The sequence below is a fragment of the Lonchura striata genome, chromosome 5 (genome assembly GCF_046129695.1).
Source record: "Lonchura striata isolate bLonStr1 chromosome 5, bLonStr1.mat, whole genome shotgun sequence".
In the NCBI taxonomy this organism is placed as follows: Eukaryota; Metazoa; Chordata; class Aves; order Passeriformes; family Estrildidae; genus Lonchura; species Lonchura striata.
Genome location: NC_134607.1, coordinates 28351300 through 28378439, shown reverse-complemented (window position 1 = coordinate 28378439; position 27140 = coordinate 28351300).

Below are 27140 nucleotides of genomic sequence, written 5' to 3'. Positions count from 1 at the left end.
TTTATCACTAAAGAGGACTTGGAGATACCGCTTATGTTTTTGACATACTTCCAGTAAAGTCAATGAGAAGATTTTCCTCTATCTACAGGAAGAGGATCTGTGTACTTTGAATATTCACAAAGGTTTTCAAGATGTGAACAGGTAGGTGAAAAAGGTTTTTTGAATTATTATGTCCTGTCTTTCCTGTGGAAGTAATTTGTACAATAAAGAATATCTTCATGTGTTACAAAACCTTCCCTTGTTTCTTATCATCAGCAAAAAATGAAAATACTTGTTTGCCATTTTAGCAGCTTCAGGTAATACAAAATATAGAGTTTTTTTCAAGTTACTGGATAATGGCTCATCCTGGGGGAAATCCAGGGTGTAGTTGTTGAGTCTTTTAATTTTTTCTTGAAAAGATGCTATGAGAACTTAATTTTATCACCGATATCAAGATATTCAGAGTATAACAGATTATAGATAATTATTAAATTTCCAAATGATGCTCAATATTCCTATCCTTTTTTTGCTGTGTAACTGTGTCAGGTGGTTATTCCATTTTTTCTACTAGGGTGGTTATATTTAAGAAAAGAATTGGGTTATATGAGAACAAGTTACTGTTTCCTGAGCCAAAAGGTTTCTTGCTATCCTGTGTTTCTCTGATTCATATACTGTGGTTCAAAAAGTCATTTCTCTATCTGACTAGGGGATTGGAGTCTGTTCCTCAAGCAGGGTCTGCAAGAAGCTCTGCATCTGAAAAAATTTATCCCTGAGATTTTGCTTAAGTCTGTATAGAGTCACATAGCACTAAAGCTGTGAATGTCCTCTGCTCCCTCAAAGAATACTAAGGCTTGTAAGACATGGATTTATATGTAACAACTTTGGAATATTACACTATGCAGAACATAACAGCATCTGTTTTTCCTGTGAGTGAAACTGCTGATAAAAGTGTCAGAGAAGAGGTAAATTTCTTCCTCCAGCCTCCATACGCTCCTGCCTTTGATGTCTTTTCTGAACTACTCACATTGACTTCAGTTGCAAATCCAGCTCATTATGTGCTTTGAGCTATTCACTTCAACAGAGCCTTTTGATTAACCAGAATCTAAGAGTGTGACTCTCCCTGGTGTTCCCTAATTCATGGTAAGCATTAAGAGCAAGTTGCTGCTGTAAAAGACAGTGGATCAGACAAAGCTTTTATATACATCAGTTACCTACTACTGCAGGCCTTGTTTGAAATTCCTAATGCTTCCCAACATTCTACCATGCAGCCTTGTGTCACACTGTAAAGGGAGTATCAGGATGACTACACAGATGTTCCTGCAACCCCTACAAAACCCAGGCCTTTACCACAGAGACCACCATCCTCCTTAATGGATTCTATGCATAATAAATACAGACTTAATGATGAATATATAAAATCACTCAGGGTGATAAGGCTATTTTTCATCCTCTGCATGCTATAAAGGGAGAAAATTGAGAGACATATGCCTTTAAACTGCAGAGGGAAAACTGCTAATTTCCTGTGTGTACAGAATATTTTCATGGTTTGTTTGCTTTTGTAAATATTTGTTAGGACCTGAACACCTTTGAAGGGTTGGACATTGACAGTCATTCCAATAGATAAGCCTATTTACAAGAGAGAGAGATGGTGAATGTTGTTCTATTTTTCTCTCATATTGTGTTATACTTACCTTGGAAGAATTTGGTCATCTAAACATTATTATAACATATGAGAAAAGCTGGAAATTTTGAAAATTCTATTCTGTTGCAAATGCAGAAATTTTTATTGTAATAGTAAGTAATTGATGAAATAGTTATATTAGTAATTAGATTCGAAATTTAAATATTTATATTGTAAAAGAACAATATTACTTCAATTTACTTAATTTGAGGGATGTGATGTAAATAATAGACTATGTTTCATTATATTACTTCGACTTGACCTAATGCATAGTTGATGTGGTTTAACCGTTACAGTACATTAAATTAGCATAAAAAGTTGCACATTTTGACTTTGTTGAACTAAGAGTATCTCATAAGGTCAAAACAAAACATGTTAACACTAGCAGAATATGCTACTTCTGTTATTTCTTGTACATTTAAACATTAATCAAGTAAGAGCCTTCAATTCCATCAAAGTATAATTTGCTAAAATGATGCAGCAAAACCTTTTCTAGCAACAGTAAAATACATCTGAGGACTGTTAGGTTAATGAGCCTCATCTCTTTTGTCATTTTCCAGGCAATACACCTTTACAGCAGCTGAGGATCTGCCCTAACATTCCTCTTCATCCTCTTGTCAGTCAATGCTTTTCCTTTTATCATGATGTTGGGAAAGCTAGGTCAAACATCTCAGCTTTACGATTTGGTTTGGGTCACTCTGATCTCTGTCACAGCGAATTTCTTAGTCACAAGCCAGCTGCTGAGAAAACTGTCCGACACTCTCGCCGGTCTGACAGTTTGATGTCTGACATTCCCAGTTCCCCAGAGGAATGCAGCTGTCATGAGAGGTCATGATCAGGGAGACTGGGAGCATCTATTAGGTTGCCAAGGCCAGTCTCATGCTGCCTTTAAAGAGAAGGACTGAGACACGGTGCCTCAGTTGCATTCAGCTGGGGGCCAGCACTGGGAGCAGAGATGTGAGTGCTGTGCTTTTGATGGTCGGGTCTGCCAAGCTCTTACAGGTTATGGCATTCTGCAAAACATGAATATCTGGAAGGAGAAGGTGAAGAAAAAATAAAGACCTGAAACATTTGATTGTATTCTACTGATCTAGTGGTACTGCTAGGGTGCCCTTGAGAGATGAAGGGCTGGGGAGGGGTGCAGGGACCAGAGGGGTGGCTCGTACAGGCTGTTCAGTCAGGGGCTTCACCATGCAGGGCCAGTCCCACCAGTCAGGAGCAGGAAACACGCGGGACACCGGGGCAGCCCCAGCCTCAGGAATGAGGTGTGGCCTCAGATAGGAGTGGGACATGGGCCCATGGACTGGGCAGGGCAGGGCTGTGGAGACTGGTCCTGCTGCAGCATTTCTGGGCAGGGAGACATTCCAGGGGCCTGGAATGTGGTCCTGGAGCATGGGCAGGATGGGAGGAGCCACAAGCAGAGCTGGACAAGGACAGTCAGGACTCTTGGTGGCCTCCAGGTCCTAAGAGTACAGTACTGTGATCTGTTAATGCAGGTAACTCTCTTATTGATTGTAAAACCTTTATCAGATGACTATTGGAGGAGAAAATTAAGCTTTAAATCATTGATAAAGCTTTTTCTTATTCCTGAAAACTCACCTGCATGAATTTGACAAATACTGGTGACAATGAAAATAAGGTTTTCTTTAGTACCATCTTGATGTCCTTAAGAGAGATACCCAAATATTCTAAAAATAAATCCAAGTTTGGTCCTTAAGAGAGATACCCAAATATTCTAAAAATAAATCCAAGTTTGGTCTTGGAGCAATGATCTCCATGCATTCTCCTCAAAATTTTAATTGAAACACAAATAAAGACAATGCATGAGACAGCCACAAACTGCCCATCAGGCCCTGAGAATCAGCTGTGGTTCAAAGATCACCCTCTGGAGCTCACTGCTTCCAAAAAGTAGGTGGTAGTTTAGCAAAATAAGGGTTCCTAGGATGTACAGTAGATGTCCACAAAGACATACAGAACTGGGATTTTGTGTTCTTTTCTTTCTAATAGCTTTGTGAAAATATGAGAGACTGTATCCGAGAGCATTTAATATAATCTCTCAACGTGATACAAAATGAAAGCAAGACTTCCAAGAAACCAGCCTAAACTCGTTTCTAACTTCAGTTGATGGTAACTATAGACAAAGTCATGCTCAGTGAAAGTTAGCCTTTCTGTACTTATTTCAAGCAAGGGTAATTTGGCTTCATGCAGAGTAAGAGCAGGGAAGCTGGCAGGATTCCCTTCACAATGCTACTGCCCAAGAGATATGCTTTTACTTGTTTGATGCAGAATAGCTGCTATCTTTGTGGAAACAAATATGTGTTAGATTCTTGTACAAGTAGGAGTTCTGGAAACTCATTTAAAGTTGTCCCTGTGCTTTAAAAAGGAAATATTGATCTATTTTAAACTTTCAAAATTAAGTTGACTTTAATGGCAGTGATTTTAGTGTCACATGGAAAAAAAATTACTTTGAACAAGGTTTGAATACCTCTTTGTTGTCAATAATTTATGATTCATAACTGAAATATACTTCTATATTTAATGCTCAGAATAAATATGGGATCTTTAACAAGAAAAAAGAACAAAATTGAGGAGTGAATGGTACACACTGTTAATATGATACAAAGAACTTAGACCCTGGGGAACTATTTTTCAACCCTAAAAATACCAACAAGATGGTGTGATCTAAGACTTGTAAAAGCAAAATAAATCTAAGAGCTTGGAACTGACTTTCTAATCTCCAAGAATATAAATTGCTGCAGCTTCTTGTGTTGACATTTATTTACCATTTTGCAGTATGAGAAAGAGCCTCAAGATTAGAACAGAGAAAATTAAATTATGTTCCTGTTCCTTTGGCTACTGGGCGGATTGTGTTTTCAACATAGCTTTAAAGGTACGTGGTCACTCTTAAAGGGCAGTACCTCACTTAAAGTAGTTTATTCATAAATGAACTGTCCTGGAATCACTCAGCCAGAACTAAAGAAATTGACCAATTTTGTTGCCTACTAAATAATTGCTTATTCCTGAAGAACATTTAGAAATATAAATAGAATGTAGATGACGTTGTCACTTAGGGGCTGATAAGAACTTTTTATTAAATTCCAAAGTCCATCTGAGGATGCAGCTAAGATGTGCAGCAGTTCCATATCCGAAGCAGCTCTGTTTTAAATTAGGTGAGATTTTCCATAAATAGCATTATAATGAAACAAAGATAATTTACTGTGTTACTGGCTAGACTGAATTTCCTGTCTACAAAGATTCATTGTAGCTCTTTGCAATGTTAAAAGCCTTAAACATCTTTTAGTAATACTGTTTTAGGTAGAATTTCTATATAACATCTAGGCAAGTGTTCTGACCAAGTAAATATTTGAGCAAAGATAAGGGGGATGAGATGGTAATAAAATGCATAAGTTTTTAAAAGGAGGATTGCTGCATAGCTTTGAATTTATATCAAGCATTTAGGTAATAAAACGTTTATACCCAGGTTTCAGGCCTGTAGGAAATGACAGTTTTCATAGCTGTTTCACTGACAGTGATTGATCCAAAATACATGATTTATTTTATCCTGATACAAAATATATTTTGTTTCTTACAAGCCTTGCTGAATTTATTAATAGATTTTTTTTTTCTGTCAAGTCCTTATCGTCTAAATTTCCCTGAGAGAAGACAGAGAGGAATATGTTAAAATTACCAAATAAAGCGTGGAGGTGGAAAATATTAATTAAGTGTTAGGGAACTGACATATCATAAAATTAGAATGAAAAATGAGTAATACAAAAAGAAGCACTGTGCAGCATGAAGTAATTTGAGTGTTTTGAACAGGGATCAGTGCCAGAAAATTCTAACTCCTAATAATAATGTAAGGAAGATTTAGAAAAAAAAAGGTATCTGAAACTGGGAACCACAGAAATTTATTCTGTCTGTTATGCTATTTCATGTTGAAAACTATGGTTATTCTGGTTTTAAAGACTGGTTTGTCACTGAGAAGCGTGGTGTTTTAATTTAATTGCTGATTGTTCTGGGAAAGGCCAACCAGTCAGGAACTGCAACTCCTTCCTCTTCACTGCCTCAAAGGAAAGGGCCTTTCCATGCCAAAATGCAGGGACAGGCATGGCTGCTGAGTCTCATATGACTCATGCTAAGAAAAGAGCTTTTTCAAGCCCTCTCCCAGGCATCCTCTGGGATTATGATTGCAGTCACACAGAGACTTACTGAAATCACAGGTGTTTTTCTGCAGGTCCAAATCTGTTTCTATTTAAAACAGTTTCCAAAAACATGTTTTATGTGAGAAGCACAGCTTAGACATCTCTCTAGCACATCTTAGGGTATGAGCCTTGTAACGAACTAGGAAAGAGCACAATCACAGTTTTTATGTCTGTGTGTCAGAAAATATCTTGAAATTGCTCTTTACATTGCTGCCATATGTGATGCTTATTAAATAGGAGATATAAAGCACATTCAAAGATCCTATACTTATAGGATGTTTTGTGAAGATGTCTCATTTTGTTGATTGCTGAGGAGGTTTCTGGGATAAGGCAGCTACTTTAGTCACTCTGGAAGAGCAATTACCTTGAGCTGCAGTCATTCAAATGGGGCTGTAGTGCTAGATCACATAGGCAGTTTAGGAACAACAAGAAAAATTGCTGTGTCTGGAACAGACTAAATGATCCTTCAGCCCAGAATCATGTCTTTGATAGGAACCATCTCTAGAAAAAGATTATAAGAAAAGGCTTCATATAGAGTGGTGCTTCCCTTGATAAATGTCTTTGGTTTGGAGAAACTGTAGTGCAAGTATTTCCTGAGGTTGTTGCACCTTTTGAATAACAGTCCTCAGCACACTTTTCATCCATGATTTGTGTTACTATCTTTGCAAGCATTTATACTTTTGACATGCACAACACCTCATGACAATGTTCCACAGGTTTATGACCTGTGTGGAGAAGTTTACTTCCTTTGTTCATTTCAAACCTTCAGCTTATTTAACAGGAGGGTATAAAGCATAACCACAGATCAATATTGCAGAGACACAGGGCCATAATGGAACCTCCTAAATACAACTGAGTAAAAATGAGGTAGAAACTTAGAATATAATGAAGTGATTCTTGTCATTATAAATCATCTATTCTGTCCTAAATTAATATCCCTAGGGAAAATAGGATCAAAAAATAAATTGAAGCATGTTAAACACAAATGTACAGAAGGTCAAATATCTTTCTTGAGTGACCCCATTGACTTCCCAATTAAGCAAACAGAAAGATCTCTTAACAGGCAGCTCAGAACTCTAAAGTTGTTATCATTACTGAGAATGTCCAGCCTTATTTGTAGTTATAGTATTGAAAAAATTTAAGTGAATTCTCTGCAGCTGTAAGGGTAATTGAGCACTTTTCATTAGCTTGTTATTGGATGCAAATGCTAATAAATAACAGTATGTCTATGGTAGAGTACATGAGTTCCCTCTCAGGTACTTGAGTGTGAACTCTGAGACTGTCTGAACATGTGCACTAGGACTCTGGGCTGTTAAACCTTAAGCCTTTTTTTCTTGTAAGAAGTAAAGAGGATGCAGCAACAGCTCTTTTGGGTGATAAATCATGTTGCCTTGGACATTCTTCTGAAAACTGGAGGTTTTCTGATTCAAGAAGGTTTGGTTGCTTTTTTTTTTTTTTAACTTTCTCTAGAAAGGTATATTTTCCAAAGCCTATGTAAGCGTTTAGAACATGGTGAGTGTCTTTGTGTATGAATAAAAAGACATCTCCTTTCTACTATTGAAGAAATAAGTGAGCTCCCTCTCCAGTCTGCTGCTTAGAATCTTGTTTTCTTTAGAGATTTCTTTCATAAAAATTGTTTGCTTGAGCTGGGAGCATGAGTTAACAGTTAGTGTGTATTGATATTTTGAGCACCTGGTTTTTCAAAGCTATAAAAGGAACTACATTACAATCAAGCTGCTGCATTTTCCAGAGCTTGACAGAATGACATTTCTCACACCTTAGCCCTAAGCTTTTAAACGTGAATGTTCTATCTTTCCAGTGGTGACCAAAGGAAGTAACAAAGCAAATCTTGCAACAGAAGCACTAAGTTTTGCATTCCTTGATGTCTGCTCATTCAGGATCTTCACACACCACTCAATGATCTTTGGTTTTGTATTTTCCAGTAGCTAGGGCAGCATAGTGGAGGGTCTTTCCTGTCAGCATTAGTAAAGAATAGAAGAATAGATAAGTTTTCATATTTATTACAACTGTGGTAATTTTCAAGGTGTCACATTATTTATTAAAACACATGTTTACATTACCAAATTTTCTTTAATTTCATTAATTACCCCAGGCACTTCAGGAAAAATGGGATAGAAGTGCAAGTTTTGGAATTTTAGTGAGCTTCATATAAAGGCCTCTATAAAAGGAGAAGGAAAGGAGGGAGAAAAGTTTTAAGGGAGTTTGCAAATAAATGCTCTTTCCTTTTCTCTTCCATGTTGGATATTTGTTTAATCCCTAAACACCTTGCATGTACTATAATGATTATTATACAAACATATGCTGCTTTAAGTGTAAATGACAACATTTATAAACTTAAAACTAAGGAGTTCTCCTGTTTAAAGACAATGTAATTTTCCTGTCACATGCTAAGTACATCTAACATACAGCCTGTGACATCTGAATATAGAGAGAAATTAGAAGGAAAGTTTCAGTACAATTACCAAAAGAATCTGAAATCTTAGTTGTTTTGTTATACACTGTTTTTATCAGTATTGAGGCTATCATTTTTGGTTTTCCTTATCTCATTTCAGTTTTTCTAGTAAATTGTTATCTCAACCCATAACCTCTGCCTTTTTGTCTCTTTCTCACCAGAGGGGGTGGGAGGGAAGGGAAGCACCTACTTGAGGCATAATTTCTAGCTGGTTTTAAACCACAACAATTTTAAACTTAAATGTTTTTTATTTATTCTTTTAAATAAAATCCTGTAGGAAAATATTGATGCTGATGCTAACTAAAAAAGAAAAAAAGGATATGACTGCCAAAAGTCTAAGACCCTTGTTTGAACAGGGTAATAAGAAGGTCTATTTTAATTATCTGCTGATACTATTAATTATCAATTGTAAAATACATTTTATCTGCAAAGCATGCTGTATTATGAGAGCTGATGTTTGGAATCTTGTACTAGTTAAAATCTGATTCTTAATAATGAGGACAACTAACCAGTGGTAGAAATTAGAAATGTGGTATATTCTCAGCCTTTAAATCAACACTGGATGGCATTTAAAGGAATACATTATGTCTTACACTGAAATGATAAGATTTGTATAAAAATTGGTGCTTAATTTGTCTGCTGTAAAAGAAGTTAGAATAGATTATATTTTCCTTTTGTTTTAACATCAGAATCTAAAAATAATAATGTGTTTTTTTAATCTGAATTCTTAATTACAGTACTCAGCATGAGTTGCTGATCAGAAAGGCCAAGTCAGATTAGGATATAATAAAATGCAAGTTAGAGCACTGCTTTCAGATTTTAGGATGCTACTGTATCATTGTTAAGTAAGGATCTTAGTAATTGAAATTTAATGATTAACATCCTTGCCTATTAATTTGCAGCTATGTTTTTAAATTTAGTTTTAAATTTTCCATGTTTCTATCCCCACAACTTATATACAGGAAAGTTAGTAATTGTTGGTTCTAGTGAGTATGACTGCTTTAAGGACTTGACAAAATCAACTAAAGAGATGGCCCAAATCTAGGATCTCTTTTTGTGATCTATCAGCAGAATGAAAATGGGAACCAATAGCATAGAGGCATAGGAATATTAAATCCACAACATCATTTTAAATACATGCCACAGCGATGCTGAATAACTCTTTTGCAAAGAATATTTTTTATTTTCAGAGAGAACAAGAGAATTCTTGACTTTTTCCAGACATGACTCTGGGCATCTTTGGTGGCTGTGTAACAAGTAGCACTGTGACTCTTTTAAGAAGCATTTCCAAATCATTACAATTATCTGTTATAAAGTCATAAGAGCAGATGCAATGTATGAACATAATAGGCCAGGTTTGATTATGATGAAGACTATATGTGTGTGAAACTTATTTTAAAGTGGATAAGTTCTTGAGGTGTCCACCTTTTGCTCCCTTTTCAGGGGTACTGTGCAGTTTTCCCAATGTCTAGCCCTGAGTAGATATGGAAAGCCTGACTTTCAGATTCTTCTTTATGGCCATGCAGATGCAGCTAGTGTGTTTGAAAAGAATGGGTGCAATAGAGAGATGACCACAATCTAACAGAAGCTGAATTGTTGAACAGTAAAGCAAAAAGAGTATTATCTTTGAAAAGTTCCTGAGTAAATTGGAGAAATTCCTTCAATTTGAGTAAGTCCTGAAACAAAACTTGTCTTTGGATTTCTCCAGACATAATGATGTTCTGCACACCATTTTCATGACTTTGCACAGGAACAGTGTAATTCCACCCTGCTTCACAGTAGAAAAAGAACAGTTCATTTACGGAATACAAATTCTCCTTTTTGTGTGAAAAATATCTGTTGCTATTTCCCAATTTTTGTTCCAGTTTAAAATATGTGTATAAACTTATTTAGACCCAAGAAATGTGAATGAAATGAATGTGAGTTTTCTATTTTCATCAGTTAGACTTGATCAGCTAATTTACTAGAAAGTTAATATGGATGGTTGGAATCACTTAATAATCTGACCAGTGAGCTGAAGGAAAGATTCTGGATATAAATGGTAAATTACAAATTTCATTTTTAATACCAGGTAGTTTCTTATGACTAGGAAACTCTGTTGGTGCAAAGAAAGATGAAGGAAGCTTTATGTGCATTACAAGCCAAGCAAGTCAAAGCCCCTTATCTGTTTGTTCATTTGCTAATCAGCTTCTGCCCCTGTTGATCTACAGAGATCCCTGCATGAATACAGATATTTATAAAAAGTGGGACAAAGATGCACTGCAGAGTGAGTTTATGGTCAAGATACTTTTGATCTTAAATATTTCTTATGAGAGATTTGTACTTTACCAACTTTTGTTAAGAAGACAATGCAATACTACATTGATCAAAGATCTATTGTCATTAAAATGATATTAATAACTAAATGAATTCTGCTGCTTTTTTAATTAGATCATTCAAGAATGTAAGAATGCAAATTTGTAAAATATTTAGCTTAAATATACTTAAAATTGATAGTGAACTCTCCTTCCTCTTTCTTAGCACTTCATAATGCTTCTTATTGCCAGCTAAACATAGTTGTCCATTCTAATAACAGAAATGTGCCGACTTGTTAAAATTCTCCTGCTACTGGATCTTTCTCTAGGGAGGACACTATTCAACAAAATCTGAAGCTCCCTCATGTTAAGGAGATAATTCTACCCAATCTCTCTACTTCAGTTCCTTCCCTCAATAAAAATGACAATATTCTAATGCATAACACTTGAGAATAGAAATTGAAATAATCACTTATAAATTTATTCACAGCTGACAGCTTTATTAATCTCTGTAGCTGTTGTCATTTGATAAAGAACAACATATGATAAAAATTCTGCAAATTACCTAATTAGGCATTCTGCAGCAGAAGCTCTGTTATTATAAAACCAGTAATCAGGTAGAAGACCAAAACAATAACATTTGTCTTGGAAGAGAAAAGCTCTTTGAGAATCTTCCTCATTTATGGTGATCTAGCTACAATCAAGGAAAGAATAATGATTCATAGTCAATGGCAATATTCTGGCATGTAGCTATTACTAGCAGATGAAGAAAAATTCTTGTGTTTGACAGGAAATCCCTCTTCCAAAACTACCCTGCAGCACATTTGTTACAGCATACACAGAAATATATCCTAGAACCAGTCCTAGAAGCTGTCTTCATCAGCAGAGCAGGACTTGGAGGAAGGAGATCAGAAGACTTTCTTCTTTTGTCTATCTTTTGAGGGAAAAACCTAACTAATTTCAGTAGACATATCCAGTGGAAAGCCTATAATGTAATTCCTTCCAAACATTAATAATGCCTGAATCAGTAATGTATTTTGTCTAATGGAGATGGCATTTATGAGGTCATTGTTTGGCATCTTAGTATGACCTAGTTGCCAAATGTTAGGACAAAACAGGGCTTTGACCCTTTCAGAAACTGTGACTAAAAATGTTTATTTTCTGCTGTTGACAGTAAGTGGAGCCTAGGCGAAGTAGTTAACACTGCAAATACTCGATGTTATGTGTGATACTTCCAGAAGGTGTTATGCCTCTGTGTTTGCTGGTGGTATATACAGTTTTATCTCATTGTCAGCAAGTCACAGATACTATAGTGCTTCAATTAATAATTAAATACTATGGAAATTAAATCACTACAAATTTTTAAAACTTTCATAAATCTTTTTTATGTTGCCTCTTTAATCTTCCCTTTGTTTGCAGAAATGGCATCTGCTTTTCTTATTAAAGTACCTTATCAAACTACCTTTATCTTAAGCAGCGCACTTTAAAATCTTATTTTTTCCTGAACTCTTGAGGATGGGGAGTGAGACAGGTTGAGATTTTTTGCGGAGAGCCAACATCAATCCATCACTAAATCAAAAGCTGTGTGACAGGATTGCAGTGGATATTTTCTGTCTGGGCTTCAGTCAGGACGTTGAGACTGTCTTCCATAAGGTCTTAGAGAAGCTGTTCATATGTGGGCTGCAGAAGCAGACAGGGAGGTAGATTGAAAACTTGCTTGGCCCTGGGGGTGTAGATGAGCAGTACAAAATCTAGGTGGAGACCCATGAGCAGCAGTGGATCTCCCCAGGGATCAACACTGAGCCAAGTCCAGTTTAATGTTTTCATTAATGACCTGGGGGTGGTGGGCACTGCTTACTTTAGCAAGTTTACTGATGGCATTAAACTGGGAAAAGTGGCTGGTTCACCAGATAATTGTGCTGCTGTGGAAAAAGGACCTTAATAGACCAGAGAAATGGGCTGACAGTAATGTCATGAAATTCAGCAAGGGAAATTGCAAAATCCTTCACTTGGGGAGTAACGAACTCATGCATTGATATGTGTTAATGACTAGATACTGGAAACATCTTGGTAGAGAAAGACCTGAGGCTCCTTGTGGACATGTAGTTGAATGAGCCAGAGGTGTACTCTTGCTGCAAAGAAAGATAGTGGTATCCTGAGTTGCATGAGGAGAAATATTGCCAGTTGGCAAAGGGAAATGATTCTGCTCCTTTATTCAGAGCTGGTGAGGCCACACCCAGAGTATCATAGTCAGTTATGGGATCTCTAGTGTAAGAAAGATGTTGACATACTGGAGATAGTCCAGTATGTCTGGACTATCTTTGTATGCCACAAAGATGATGACAGGACTAGACCATCTCTCCTGTGAAAATGGCTGAGAGAGATGGGACAGTTTTACCTAGAGAAGAGAAGGTTCAGGGGAACACTATTTGTCTATTTCTGCAGGGAGGGTGTAAAGAAAGGAGAGATAATCTCTTGGGGTGTCCAGTGACAGGATCAGAGGCAATGAACTCCAACTATTCTGTTCTATTCTAGTCTGAAACACAAGAGGTTCAGTGGTTCCATCTGAACATCAGGAAATACTTTTTCACTGTAAGTATGCTTGTTTGTGAGCTGCTTGTTTGACTTCAAAACATGTGGTCAAATAATTACTTTCCCCATGTGTGTAATTAAAGAATTTACTAAAGAACTATATAACAAGGGCTAGAGATCCACTTAATTGTTTGTGTATATAAATTTTAAAAGTTAAAATGGTTAATCAATTAATATGTGGTCTTTCTCATGAGAAGTCCTTCGTTCTGTCTTTCTTCGCATTGATTTGATTAGATTCCTTTAAGCAGAAGATAAACTGAACTGCTTGAATATCTGGATTAATAGGATAAATATGCTTTACATTCTTGTCTTGGTTTGAAAAGACAGTCGTCTGCTTAAGGAAGGCAGGAGCCTCCCCTAAAATGGGAAATGTAAACCTCCTCCCTCTTACTTTAATTTTTAAATTAAAAGGCTCTCAGGCAAAGATAACTGAATAGGAATAACAGTCCTTTATTAGGAAAACTAAAATTACAAATGCAATAGCACAAACAAAAAACCAACCAACCAACCAAACAAACAAACAAAACCCCCCCAAAAAAACCCAACACTGACAGAATATGACCTGACACCCTGTGGTCCAGGATGTTAGTAGCAGTTCAATTGAAATGGTGGCTGCAGCCCTCCTGGAGTGACAGATGTGGTTCTGTTGAAGCAGTTATCCTGTAGAAGGGTGGAGTTTTCTTCTGAAGGTCCAGGTAGTATAGATGGGTCTGGACTTCCCTTGAGAATCCGGTGAAGAAGAAAGTTGCTCATTTGGGAATCCAGTGGGAAAAGGCTGTCTCTGTTCCTCTTCTCAGATTATATCCAGGTAGGAATGCTTGGCTCCTCCCTCTGGGCAGAGCAGCTCACAGTGCGATACTCAATGGCTCTTTAACAGAAGGTATCTGCTGGAGGGAGGATGAGTCCTGGAAGAGATAAAAAAACCTGCCCAGTTAACAGAAGATAACTGCCCCACCTTTAACAGATGGTAATGAAACACACACCCAGCTAAACCTGAGACAGTTCTCAGACATAATGCATTTCTTCATTCTGCCTGAAACGCTTTATTCACTCTTGCAGTCTGACAGTGCTACAAAAGAACTTTCAAGACATGAAACTGAAAAGATACAATTCAAAGATTTTTTTTTTTCCCAGCACACAAAAAGGTCTTAATTTTTGTGTAATATTCAGGACAAATAGTATGTGTTGATACCGTGGTATTCTATATTGAATTGTATTGATGTTTATGTGTTTATTTCCTTCTTAATTGTAATGCTGTGAATATTTCAGGTTTTCTTTTTATTTTTTGCTAGAGTTTTTGGCAGTTTCCTCCATGGCACAACACAGTAAATTAGGATATTCAACAGTAGATTAGTCTTTGAATGTATGCAGACTTTTTAAGAAGAAGATTTTCTTCTTTCTAAGCTACATTGTGTTCCTCCATTTGCTGTAACTTTCTTCTCTGAAAATGTAAATGATAAACATAACTCTTTGGTTTTAAGTGCTAATCTGGGGATAATACTAAAGCTTGTGATAACAAACTACATTCAAGTTATTTTTTCCAGGGCTCACAGAATATTCTGTTTATTCTGTGAAAAAATAACAGATTTTATTCCAGACAGAAAATTATATTAATACCCCATACAAGTATTGAACAAGAGACCATTTATATTATTTCTACAATAATAAATTGAGTATTTTAACTTTTCCAACTTAGGCTTCTAAATACATGTACAGACATGAGTAATACCTTAGCGTTAGGAATGAATACAAGAAAAATAGGTTATTTATCTGATTATAATGGATTTTGATAAGAGGTGTGGATACAAAAATAATATCCATAATAATATTAATAACAAAATTCAGGAAAATATACCTGACATTAGTCCTGGGTTCCTCATGACTGACTCAATTCATATATGCTTGAAGGAAAAGCAGAGAAGATAATAAACTGCATTAAAAATACATAAGATCATGGTTTTCCTTTGGGAGAGGCATCTGAAACCACATTTTTTGGGATTTGGAAGAGTCCAAGGCTTTTAAAACATGCCTTTTAGCACATTCAGAAATATTTTATACCTTCTGAATTTCTCTGGACATAATTTTGTGGATTTATTTTTACTTACTTTTCTAGATTTCTTTAGAACTGGAAAAATCCCATTATATTCTTTCATAATAATCAAGCTTCAATTTGCTCTTTCTTAAAAGATGAACCCTACTTTGAAGATCTTCTGTGAGCTATTGACTTTTAAGTTCTTCTGCTAACTGTTGACATTTCATTTAGGAAATATGCCAGAGAAGCAACCCCTACCATGACTCTACAGTCCTTGTTTCATTCAGCCAAGTATTTTCATTCAGCTACACAGCTGTACAAAATTCTTAGCAGTTTGAGAAATCCCTTTGTCTTCTCTATTGCTGCTAGTTTTTTTAGTTCAAAATAATGAAATATTATGAGTAGAAAGACTGTGGAGGATTTTTGTTGGTTTTGGGTGTTCTTTTTGTGTGTGAGAACAGCCTCTGACAACATTAAATACAGTAAAAAAATATCTAAGCAGAAATAAATTATTTAAATAGTTTTTTCATGTTTTTGTACAGTAAAATGATACAAATGACATTAGTAAAGCCTACAAATGTGATCTTTAGTAAAAATTACTTTATAGTGCAAAACTTAAGTATAATTTAAAAACAAATGAGAAGACCAAGATGTCATATAAGATTATTGCTTATTTTTCATTATTTTTTCTTCCTTTTTGATAACTCCACCTCTCCAAAGTTTTATTTTTAAACACTTAATCTGAGAAAGTGTGTACCCAAAGTAGTTCTTATCCAATGTAACACAGAACAGATGAGAAATGTAAAATAAATATTTCTTTAGAAAGAGTTTCTTATTTTTTATGCAGTGAAAATGTATTTAGATATGAATTTCCAAAGGCTACTATTACTGTAGTACATTGGTAATGTTTTGGAGTCAAAATGGGTAATTTTTCTTATTGTTTGTTTGTTTCTGTTTCAACACTTTTTTGTGCATTTTTCTCTGATGTAACTGTGCACCTCTGATTCAAGCTTAGTTTAGTTAAAATCTGACACATATTGGATGATTGATTTGCTTTCTGGATTTAAGTCTACCCTGAAAATTGGCATAACCTGACCTTGCAAGGTTCTATCTCTCAGCCCTCTCATAGCAATTGGAATGAGACCCATATTTTAATAGCCAGTTATAGTGCTCCCAAATGCCAAACTTCTTCAGCTTGGCTATGGCCTTTACAATTATGAGTGGAATTGCTTCCTTGTGCTGAGGAATAGTTTTTACACTATGCTATAACCTGATATAGATTTTGCTGTATTTTCTTACTTTTTAGAGCAAGAGTGAGAAAACACATATCACATCAATTATGACTTTATTCTTCTTCTGTCCTTACCTCCTCCCACCTACACTTTATGGCTTGATTGTTAGGCTGTTGGTGTCTGGGCTTGTAGCAAAGTTAGGTGTTCCAGATTCTGCTTCTTCCTGTCTCGAGCACAGCACTAACATGGACATTCTGTTTCTTCAGTGTCTTTCAGAAAGGTTTTATACCAGAATGAATAGGAAGCTGGGAAGGAAGTCGACAATTTCCTTTACTGCTAGAGGTATTGAGAGAAGACATTGAACATAAATTTTAATTCTGGTTCCTTCCTATCAAGAAATTCTACCAAGAATTTCAGTTATAAACAGGCTGAAAAGAATAATACTGACCCTAAGAAGAACTTGTTCTACTAATACATCCTCTTTCCAGTGTCTTTTTTTCCAGATAAATCCATTTTGCTGGCCTCTGTGAGAGGAGGCTGAGGCTGCCCCCTTGCTGGACATATCCAATTCCATCTGGCTTCAATGAACCCAATGCAGGGCACAGCTGGGCTTATTAGCAGTGATAGTGGTGCCTCTGGAAAAATGTATTTAAGCAAAGCCAGAAGACACCACGTGGGAAGTGGAAGAGGAAACAAAAACAGTGAAAACAATAGAGGTAGCACAAAAATTAAAGGAGGAGGCAGTACTCCATGGGAGGAGAGGTTTTCCTTGTGGTCTGTGGGTAACCTGCACCAGAGCATGTTTATCCTTATACTTAGTCCAAGTATCTTTTCAATGAGAAACTACCAGCATGAGCCAACCTGAAGTATTTTGCTACTTACATATGTTTAATGAACATGATCGAAAAGCATGAGAAGGAGCAGGAATTTTGTGGGATCTGAAAGTAAAATATTGTAAAAAATGAGTAGTGAAAAGTCTGACAATTCCCAGTGCTCAGAGCAACAAAAGTAATGGAATGAAATGGTAGTTCTTGTTGTCATGCAATTATTATCAGTTCTCTGTGGGTGTTGTGTGAAGCTCCAGGAAGCTGGATCCACTTCTGAAAATTCCAGACATGCTGAGGCAATGTCCATGCAACAGGCATTGTTTGTACTGGGTGAATTAATCAGCAGGAGATGCCCTGCACACAGAGTTAACTGAGAAGAAACTCAACTATTGTGTTTGCTGAAGGAAACTTTGTTTAAAATTTTCCCACTGTTGAGTTAGAATTATTGTGTCTTTGTGTTACTGACCTTCTAGCTGTCCACAAAATGTGTCCTCTGACTTGTGTTTGAACTTAATCTTGGAAATAAGGCTGATTATGTGTATTTATATCAGTTCTGAGTTAGGATAAGTAAGACTTTGACTTCTGCTGAAATAACGCATACATTTCAGTATTTGCTATTTCCCCACTCTCCCATGGTACTTATTGCACTGTTTATTTCTCTCCAGGTCCCATTAGAATGAAATGTGCTGTCATCAGAAACCATGAAGTGCATCATAAAATGCCACATGTTGGTCCCACCAGTAATAGAGGCAACTCCAGGACTTCAGCAAGGTGTCCTTGCTCAGAGTTGGTGCCTTGAAATATTAAGAAAAATTGTCTCATAAAAAATTAAATCAAAAGGGAAAACAGTAACTCATAAATAAAATTTCAAATTCACATAAAAGAGTGTAATATCTCTCTGTAGTGCCTCCAGACCCAATTTCCTGAAAAATTCAAGAAATATAGCTACAGGTAACCAAACAGATAGTAGATTTTTGTTTCTACAGTAAAACTGATATCAGCTCAGGGATATATGTGCAAGAAAATATGTGAAAGTAAAGACTTCATACCAAAACAGACAGAAGGTGGGAGATATTGAAAGTATAAGGCTATTACTAAACTTCAGGCTAAGATTACAGTTGTGGATGTATGAATTACAATAAGCTACTGGTAGGAAAAAAAAAAAAACAATTTAATTAAAATAGTTGATTATCTCATTGAATTATATTAGCTAAACACCTGGAAGTTTTTAAAAAACTTATCATTTTTTCCAAAATATTTAATAAAAAAACAGAAGCTGAAAAGTTTTTACTGCAGCAATCCTGTGGGTGATGATGACAGAAGCCCTGTTTTCAAGGGTTGTGACTTTTACACGTGCCAAACCAAATTTACTTCAGTTAACATAAAATTAAATTAAAGCAGATAATAAACCTTGTGTAGAAGTGGATCTTGATGATGGACTGTGATTGCTGATTTACAAACCAATGCTGAAAAGTTTATTGTAGCTGTAATTCTTCAGGAAGAATGGCCAGATAACTGTTTAGGCTATTAACCTGCACGTGTGAATTGAAAATGCTTCAGCAGAAGTACTCTAACATTTCAGAATTCTACATAGGTTTTTAGGTTGTAAAGAATAGATTATTTTTGAGAATGTTGGCATGGGCCTTCTTGGCAAGATTCAGGGAGTAGGAAGGGAGCTGAAATGAGGTAGTCACAACTCATTTAATCATAGGACCATTTTCTGATGTAACATAATCCAATAAAATATGCTATGACTCCACTGCTGTCAGTTAAGGAGTCAGTGAGAAGGTTCCACAAGAACATGGGGAAAGACTTGGATTAATAAACTGAATTAAATATGATAATGAGAATGTCTCCTCTGCATCTACCAATATGATTTGTTGATCCAGATCCAAGGAAAAACTTTATAGAAACATACACAAAAGGATTTCTACATAGGAATCAGCAGTATTTTGTGAAGCAGGATTCTATCAGAGATCATATTTTGTACTCCTACTGTATAAAAATGGACACTCTGGACAAGTTAATAAATGAATGATTAAAGACACTACTAAAGTAGCAAAGCACAGTCACATTTTAACAGTACTTTTCTTGACCTCTTAGATGCAGAAAAGAGTTTTATTTGATAGGAAAAGTGGCACAGAGTGAGGAGGCAAAGACACTTGGGATTGTAACATTGCACCATACCTTTATAACTGGATGATCCTGCATGGAGACAAAGCCACCCATATCTTTGGTGGGGTTTTTCTTCTATTTTTGAGGTTTCTTTTCTTCTATTTTTGATCTTTTCTGGCTTTTTGTTTCACACAGCTCTTTGGCTGTATTTTCCTCACAGCTCTGGCCATATTTTTGCAGCTTTTTGCTGCTGGGTCGGGCTTGTCTCTGGTCTTTTCCAGCTTTTTGCTGTGAGGTCAGGTTCTGCATTCACTGTCCTCTGTCTCCCTCCAGTCTGCCTGCAGGAAATGCCTGTTGTCCTCACACTGAGTCACCACCTGTTATGACAGGAGGGTCAGAGACAACACACACCCCAGAATTCTCATGCAACAGCACTGTATTTTATTCTCTATCTCCTTAAACAGGAGGATTTGAATCTCCTGGTCCAGGCAGCTCATTGGTCTGGCTTAAACACCACCTAGCTCCTGTGCCAGTGAGATGTCTGCAGCTTAGGGTGGAATGTGATTAGGTGAAGTCCCTGTATCTAGTCCATCCCATCACAGCTCAGCCCAGGAGCTGGTTTATGGAACCAGGCTGGGTTTCTTATTTATAATCAAATTAATTGCCTAGTACAAGCTAGCTTGTACTGTAACATGCACCTTTATCCACTTGTTCCAGGCTGTTTGTTTTCTGTCCCACATCACAGGATAAGGGTACCAATGGAAAAGCAGTGGTTGTTAATTTTCCAGAGTAAAAACACTGCTCATCATCAGTCAGTTTCTTCAGTGCATATGGTGTTAGCCAGAAGTGGGTGATCTTCCCTACAGGAGGTGCTCTCACTGAAATACTTTGGTTCCCAAACCTGGCCTGACTAAAGAGTACCATCTTGGATATGTTTACCTTCTGTGGTCAAGATGAGTATATACAAGAAATGGGAAAATTATTTGAATAACTTAAAGTAATTTAAAAAATCTTGCCAATTTGGAGTCTAAACCACATTTTCTGATGTCGGTTGAAACCCTACTATAGACATATAAACACACACACACACACACACACACACATTGATTGCAGTCAGCTTTTAATGTGACCTTAACCCCACAGAGATGAATATTTTTCAGTGTATAAACTTCAGCAGGCTGAAAACACTTAAAGTATTTTTCCAGAATCATTTTCTATGAACTGTAATAACTAAAAGCTTTCCTCTGACTTGCTATGTAATGAATTGTCCTATCTCAAAACAAAAGTAACATTTAACTGAATAATAAGCTATATTAAACTTGGATGATTTATTTTTTCCCTTGTGGTCTTAAAGCAGGGCCAGTATCCTAAGATTGCTTTTATACAGTATTATGACTTTACCTTCCTTTAAAATAAGTAAAATGAGGATATCTTAGGTACATAATATAAATGTAGAATTTTAATTTTTTTTTTTTGTCCATAAATGTGTTTTATTAAATGCTGTTATTCAGCTATACACATATATATTCCTGGCTAGCAGTTATTGTCATAGCATACTTCTATTAAAAGATATCAAACCTATATGCAACAGCTGAAGGTTTTTTTCTTTTGAAATGTCTGCATTTCCAAGCAGCTCATAAATTTTAGACACACAGATTTAATACTGAATAAGTTTTATTTTAACACCATCTTTTCCCCTTTCCTCTCCTGCTTCTATTCTAGGGAATTTTCACTTTCAGGACATACATATGCTTCTAAAATGGTATACAGCTTCAAATCCTGGAAAAGTCAATGCCAGTCTTTGCAGGTCATTTTAACTTCTCTCTGAGTTAGAGCATGTGTCAGTGCCACAGCGAAGGCTGAACCCAAATAACAAACAGCAAGGGTAGCATGTGCTTGATGAAATTTACTTTAGTCTCCTTGCTATTCTGTAGGAGGGCCACTTACCCACAGAATGTGAGCCTGTCAGTATGGAAGGGCAATGCAAGGTCTGCTTTCCCACCATGCCATGGTGGAATACATATGTTACAGTTCTGGCTGCCAGAAATTGTAGTCTCATCAAAAGAAGCAAGTGCTTCATATTGTGGCTGCTTTCAGCGATCTGTAGTTTCCTTTGCTGATTAAGAAATTACTCTAAAAAATGGCCAGTACTACAGGCTATAAAGCCCCATCCAGTGAGCTGCCAAGTGTCTTCCTTTACTGCTGAATTCATTATCGTTTAGGCACATTTAACATGTCCTTGGCTGTGCTTGCAGCCACAAATCGCTTGGGAAAAGTCTTTCTGAGTGGTCAAAAACTCTCCTTAATTTACCAGAGCTGCTGGGACACGCTGCTAATCTTATTTAACACACATTGAAAAGTTACTGACTTTTGTGAGTTGCTCAAGACTTCTCATTTGTATGTTATCCAACCTGCGTTTATTTATCTTGTTAAACATTACATTTCAGTAAGCAAACTTCATTATTTCCTATGTATATCTTTATTTTATTCTTCCTTTCTGACATTCCCCCCCTTGCACAGCCCCCTAAATATTAGGCTAGCTCAGAGGACCAAGGCTGTGAGGGGAGAAATATCAGGAGATGGTAAAGATTTCCAAAAGAGGCTCTTACCCCAATATATGTTGGTTCAGCTCTCTTTATTCTGTGATGTCCATGTGGAGAGCAGGGCAAAGAGGACGAACAGGAAATGTCAGGGGTCTATATAGACTTTGGAAAGGAGGAGCTTCCCTGGCTCTCTGCCAACCCCATTGGGGCAGGAAGGAGGGATCCAGGATTATCTTGATCAGAGTCACAGGGTCCCAGGGAAAGGAGCACAGAGTGCCCATGAGCTCACTGTAACACCTTTCCTGGTATCTTATGTTCTAATTTTTTGTTGTCTGTCTCATATCAAAATATTTTCCTATTTTTTTTTCGATTCCTTGTACCATGCCTTTATTAATTAAAAAAGGAATTTTTGTATTCTTTTTCCAGGTTCTGAGTTTTCTATTTCCCCAGCTTTTACCTACTCCATTTTTTTTTTTCTTTTTTCTATTGCTGTATATTTTTATCACATCCTCTTTGCTGCTGACATACCCACAGACTATCTCACATTTGCTCATCTAGGCATGTTCTCATGAACCTTATCTCTTTCTGCCACTCTCAGTATAAAGACTCTTACCTTCCTGCCAGTGCCTTCTTATTTTTACACACATTTTGAAATTCAGTCCAGTGGCTCCTTACATGCAAAGATAAGCTACAAAAATGTTGCTAAAAGTATATAAAAAAAAGAAAAAACCCACAAACCCAAGAGAACTCACTTTTTGTCAGGTTTTGTACCATCTTAGGGTTCTATCCTGTGCATTGTTGCCATTACCATTCTTTTCTGAACAGTAAAAAAGCACAGTGTCAGAAGAAAGCATTACAGAAACTTCAACACTTAAACAAAAAGGACTAATTAGAGTAAAATGAGAAATGTGAGCTATCTTTATTAACCAATTGGACAGGTTTATGGCACAAGTGAATTGACTAGATAATGGAAATATGGTCAATCTCATCCATGTGGAACACAACAAAGTGAGAGGCATTGAGTTACTTGAGTTACCAGCAAAGGTGGAGAGGACAGATAGAACAAAAGAGTAGGGAAGAAATCAGCTGACGTGGAAACAGGAATAGTAGAATGCCTTGTATATGATAAAGAAAAGGAGTTGGATTAGGCCTGTTATACTTACAATTATTTGTGTAAGTTACCTTTTGAATTTACTATTGTATTAAACAATAGAACGTATAGCTGCAGTTTGATGCAGCTATCAAAACCTGCAAAAGTGGTCCTTGGGATATTTCAAATATTCCAATGAATACTTTTCCTAGTATTTTTATTAAATGTAAGGAATAATTTATAGAAAGGATATAGATATCTTACCAAACTACTGTACACAAATCTGATCATCCAAGCTGAAGAAAGAATAATTAAAGTATAGAAGTAACAGATAGTTTGACTGATGCAGCTGAAAGCATCTCTCTTGTTAGAACATGTTAATAGGGCTTGTTCTGCTAAATCTTCAGTGAAGGCTGAAATACAACAGGATCACTCTTTTCCCATAAGAATTTTAAGACCCATATATTTGGGCACTGTGAGGACAGAGAAATAAAAGAGTCAACTTGTATGAAAACAAATGACACATACTTATCAACAATAAATACATGGTAGAAGTATTACTGTATTTTAATTACCACTGTAAAAAGAAGCAGAAAGGCTTAGAAGCAATCGATTTTAAGATGAAATTTGCTACATTTCTGCACAGGTTTTTGTGACATGATAGAGAGCAGTATTTGCTGAGCTGTGATGTCCTGTCCAATTCAATATCCTCATGGGTTATGCAAGCTAATGAAATACTGATTCTTCACTCTAAACCTGTAGATTTATTTTTCTTACTGCAGATCAGAGCCATGATAGATTAGCTCCAACTGCTCATCCAGTTTGCATTGCAACATCAGTTTTATTGAGGCAAAAGCTGGAGAACTTTGAACATGGTCTTTTGTTCAAAGTGCATTATACCTTAAATATAATGTTCACTGTGTTATAGGAGCAACATAGGATATTTATACTGGCCTGTATAAGTAGCATATTTTGACATTTGCTCAAACCTTGCCTTCTATAGAAAATTGTCATGGGGGAAAAGTAACATGAAAACAGTTTTGCCTCAGAGTCTTTAGAGTTTTGGTTGATCTTTTTCTGTCTCTACAGAGACATCAAATCCAAACAACATCATCAGGAAATGCATTGATGGAAGTATTATGTACCTCTAAAATGCATTTCTTAGCTATCTTTTCTTATAATTGCAGCCATACAAACAAAATGCTAATGAAATGCAATATTACTTGGTATTAAAATATTTGAGGATAAGCAGTAGTATATTCTTAAACATTTAAACACCCTTAATTCTTCTTAATAAATTCCTACATTCTGAGAATGTTGGTAAGCCATTGAAGATCCCCCAAAACTGCAAATGAAAAATAAAGATGCATAATTTTTTTCAGTGGTTGCAATATTGTCTTGACAAATGGAAAATTCAAAATAGAAATTACTAGTTAGCTGCACAATATAGAATTCTCAAATTTGAGAGATGCTGCTGGATAGGATGAATCTCTCAGTGAATTAAAGTATAATGAATATATGAATACTCATAATTACTAAAAAAATAGTAGTGAAATTATTCTTTTTGACTGTAAAATTCTGATTTTACCATAGAATTTTTTCTTCATTTAGTTTGAGTTGAAAATATTTCTGTCTGTAGTTCTGAAAAGGGATATTTCTTCATACAGTCAATTCTTAAAACACCATGAATAGGAGTAGAATAATTCTTTTTATAAAGGAAGGGAAACATATATGTGCAATTTCAAGGGGATATTTGCTTGCACTTGCCACATCTTATCCAGATATGGATGCTGTGGGAGAACCTTTTTGGACTGCTTGCATTGCTTCCCTGCTCTAGGGGCAACACTGTTAACATTCTATAAGTGAAATATGCTGGTCCTTTTTGTTTGAGATTCAGTGTCAGGGAGTTGTGTGAAATCTTTCTGAATATTTCAATTGTAGACAAGTAAAATATTTTTAAGCCATGTAAGTGCTTTTATTATTTATGTCTCTCTTGTAATCTTGTAGGATTATGTCTTCTGCTAATGTGACCTGATTTGCATCCTTCCTATAAATTGCAGTTAAGCAGCAACACCTCAGAGGAGAATAGGAAATGTCATTTTATCACTTCTGGAGTTGTGTATTGTAAGTTGGAGTGTGCCTAAGGGAAAAAGCATTTGCCCACTGCACTTTGTTTTCTTTGTGACCATGTAAAAGGACTTCAGTCTCCAGAGATATAATTACAGCAATTTACACAGACACTAAATCGGCGCAATGAAACTGGTAAAATGAAGAATAAAGCTACAAAAAGGACAAGGCAAACCTTGGGATTTTTGTCTGATTTCTTGACCTTATGAGGACACCTCCCATTCTCTAAGGCTGGATAAGAAATTCAGGTCCTGTATACCTTTTAGTTTTGTCAGCCATTATAGTAATTTGGAAAAATAAGCAGCACTATAGTTAGAAATAATTTGTCAGGAAGTGCATTTGTAACCAAAGTTTAAACCATAGAGGTCAATTGTTGATCTCTGTCAAAAGGTAGCAAAATAGAATTCACAGCCTTGAGCTGAAATGTTAATCTTTCCCTTTTTGGTTTCCTAGAACTTCTTAAATCTGTGTAATAACTCAAAATAATAAGAAAGTTTTTAAATAAAAACCACATTTTAGCAAACTAAGAGATTTTTTTCTAACTGTCTAAAATATTAAATGAAGAAAACTTCATGGAGACATGTGACTTCTGTATCTGAAGGCTTGTTAAATCAAAAAAGTATCAACACTTGTGCATATTCACATCACAGCAATAAATGTACAACAGATTAAGAGAACATAGTTCATTAAAAAACATGCAGTTGCCATTTTAAATGCTTTGAACAATCCTGTGATTCCTGGATGTTTTGCAGCTAGAAGAAAATTGGTTATCTACTGTACAACAAATGCTGAAATGACATATTCATTTCTGTACACTTCACCATGATAAAACATTCAGAACACAGACTTACAGCTAAGAAAAAACAAATCCTCTCAGTGGAGAGAAGATATGGCCTTTTAAACTACAATTAGTATTATCATTAAGAGGCAAACAACATTAGAAATTATCTACCTTTGATATATGATCCATCTTGTATTTTAAAGAACTCCTATTTGTTATTTACTGAATTTGGTCTGCTGATAAGAAATATAATTATGCAAAGAAGTTGCATAATTAGCTATAACTATCTGTTCTTGTAATGTTCTCTACAATGGAAAACACATATTAGTGGAAAAAATAAATTAACTCTAAAGTGCCCACTGCTTGAAACATCAGCATTGACCAAACTGGCAATGAAAATTAGAACCATTCCATGATCCTCAAAAGCTGGATGACCTGCTTTTTTTTGTATAGGTGAGAGAGTTGTGACAGCTGTCTAGTGCTAAAGTAATATAAATAAATATAAAACCCCTACTGGATAAGTTAAAATAGATCCTAAAAAATCATATTGGATATGCTCTCTGGATCACTGAATGATAGTGCATCAGCACTGCATCAGCAGAGAGTACCAGTTGCAAGAAGTGGTATAGACAATTACAGAAAAATGTGCTTAGAAAGACATTCTCTTTGTATCATATTTAATTAGTCATTGGTTTATGCCCTGAGGTATAAAGGCTTGAATTCCAATTATTTTATCCTACTTAATATTCACGGTTGTGATTATTCTCTGTCTTCATATCAAATGGATTGTTTCTAGTATTTTACTGAGTTAATATGCATCTTCAGCCATCTGCCTTGTGTTGACTATTAACTTTTAATAATGAGTGCCATTGCTGAATTATGCACATGGTAACAAAGCACTTTCATTTATTGCTCTTAGAAATGGCTGTAGTTTGAATGAATATCCCCTTTTCTCAATTTCAGAAATTACATGGGCAAAACCAACCTTACTTTTCTACCTTTATGAAGTTCCTTCTAATTATTTTGTAGCCATGTCTGAATGCAGTAGATTTTAACTTTTCTCCTATTTAAGCCATTCCATCAGATAGCCAGTTTCACTATTTGTCTCTTACCTTTTTTGTGTCTGTCACATTTTTTCCGAAGTCATAACGTTAGAACCAAATTTTTTACAA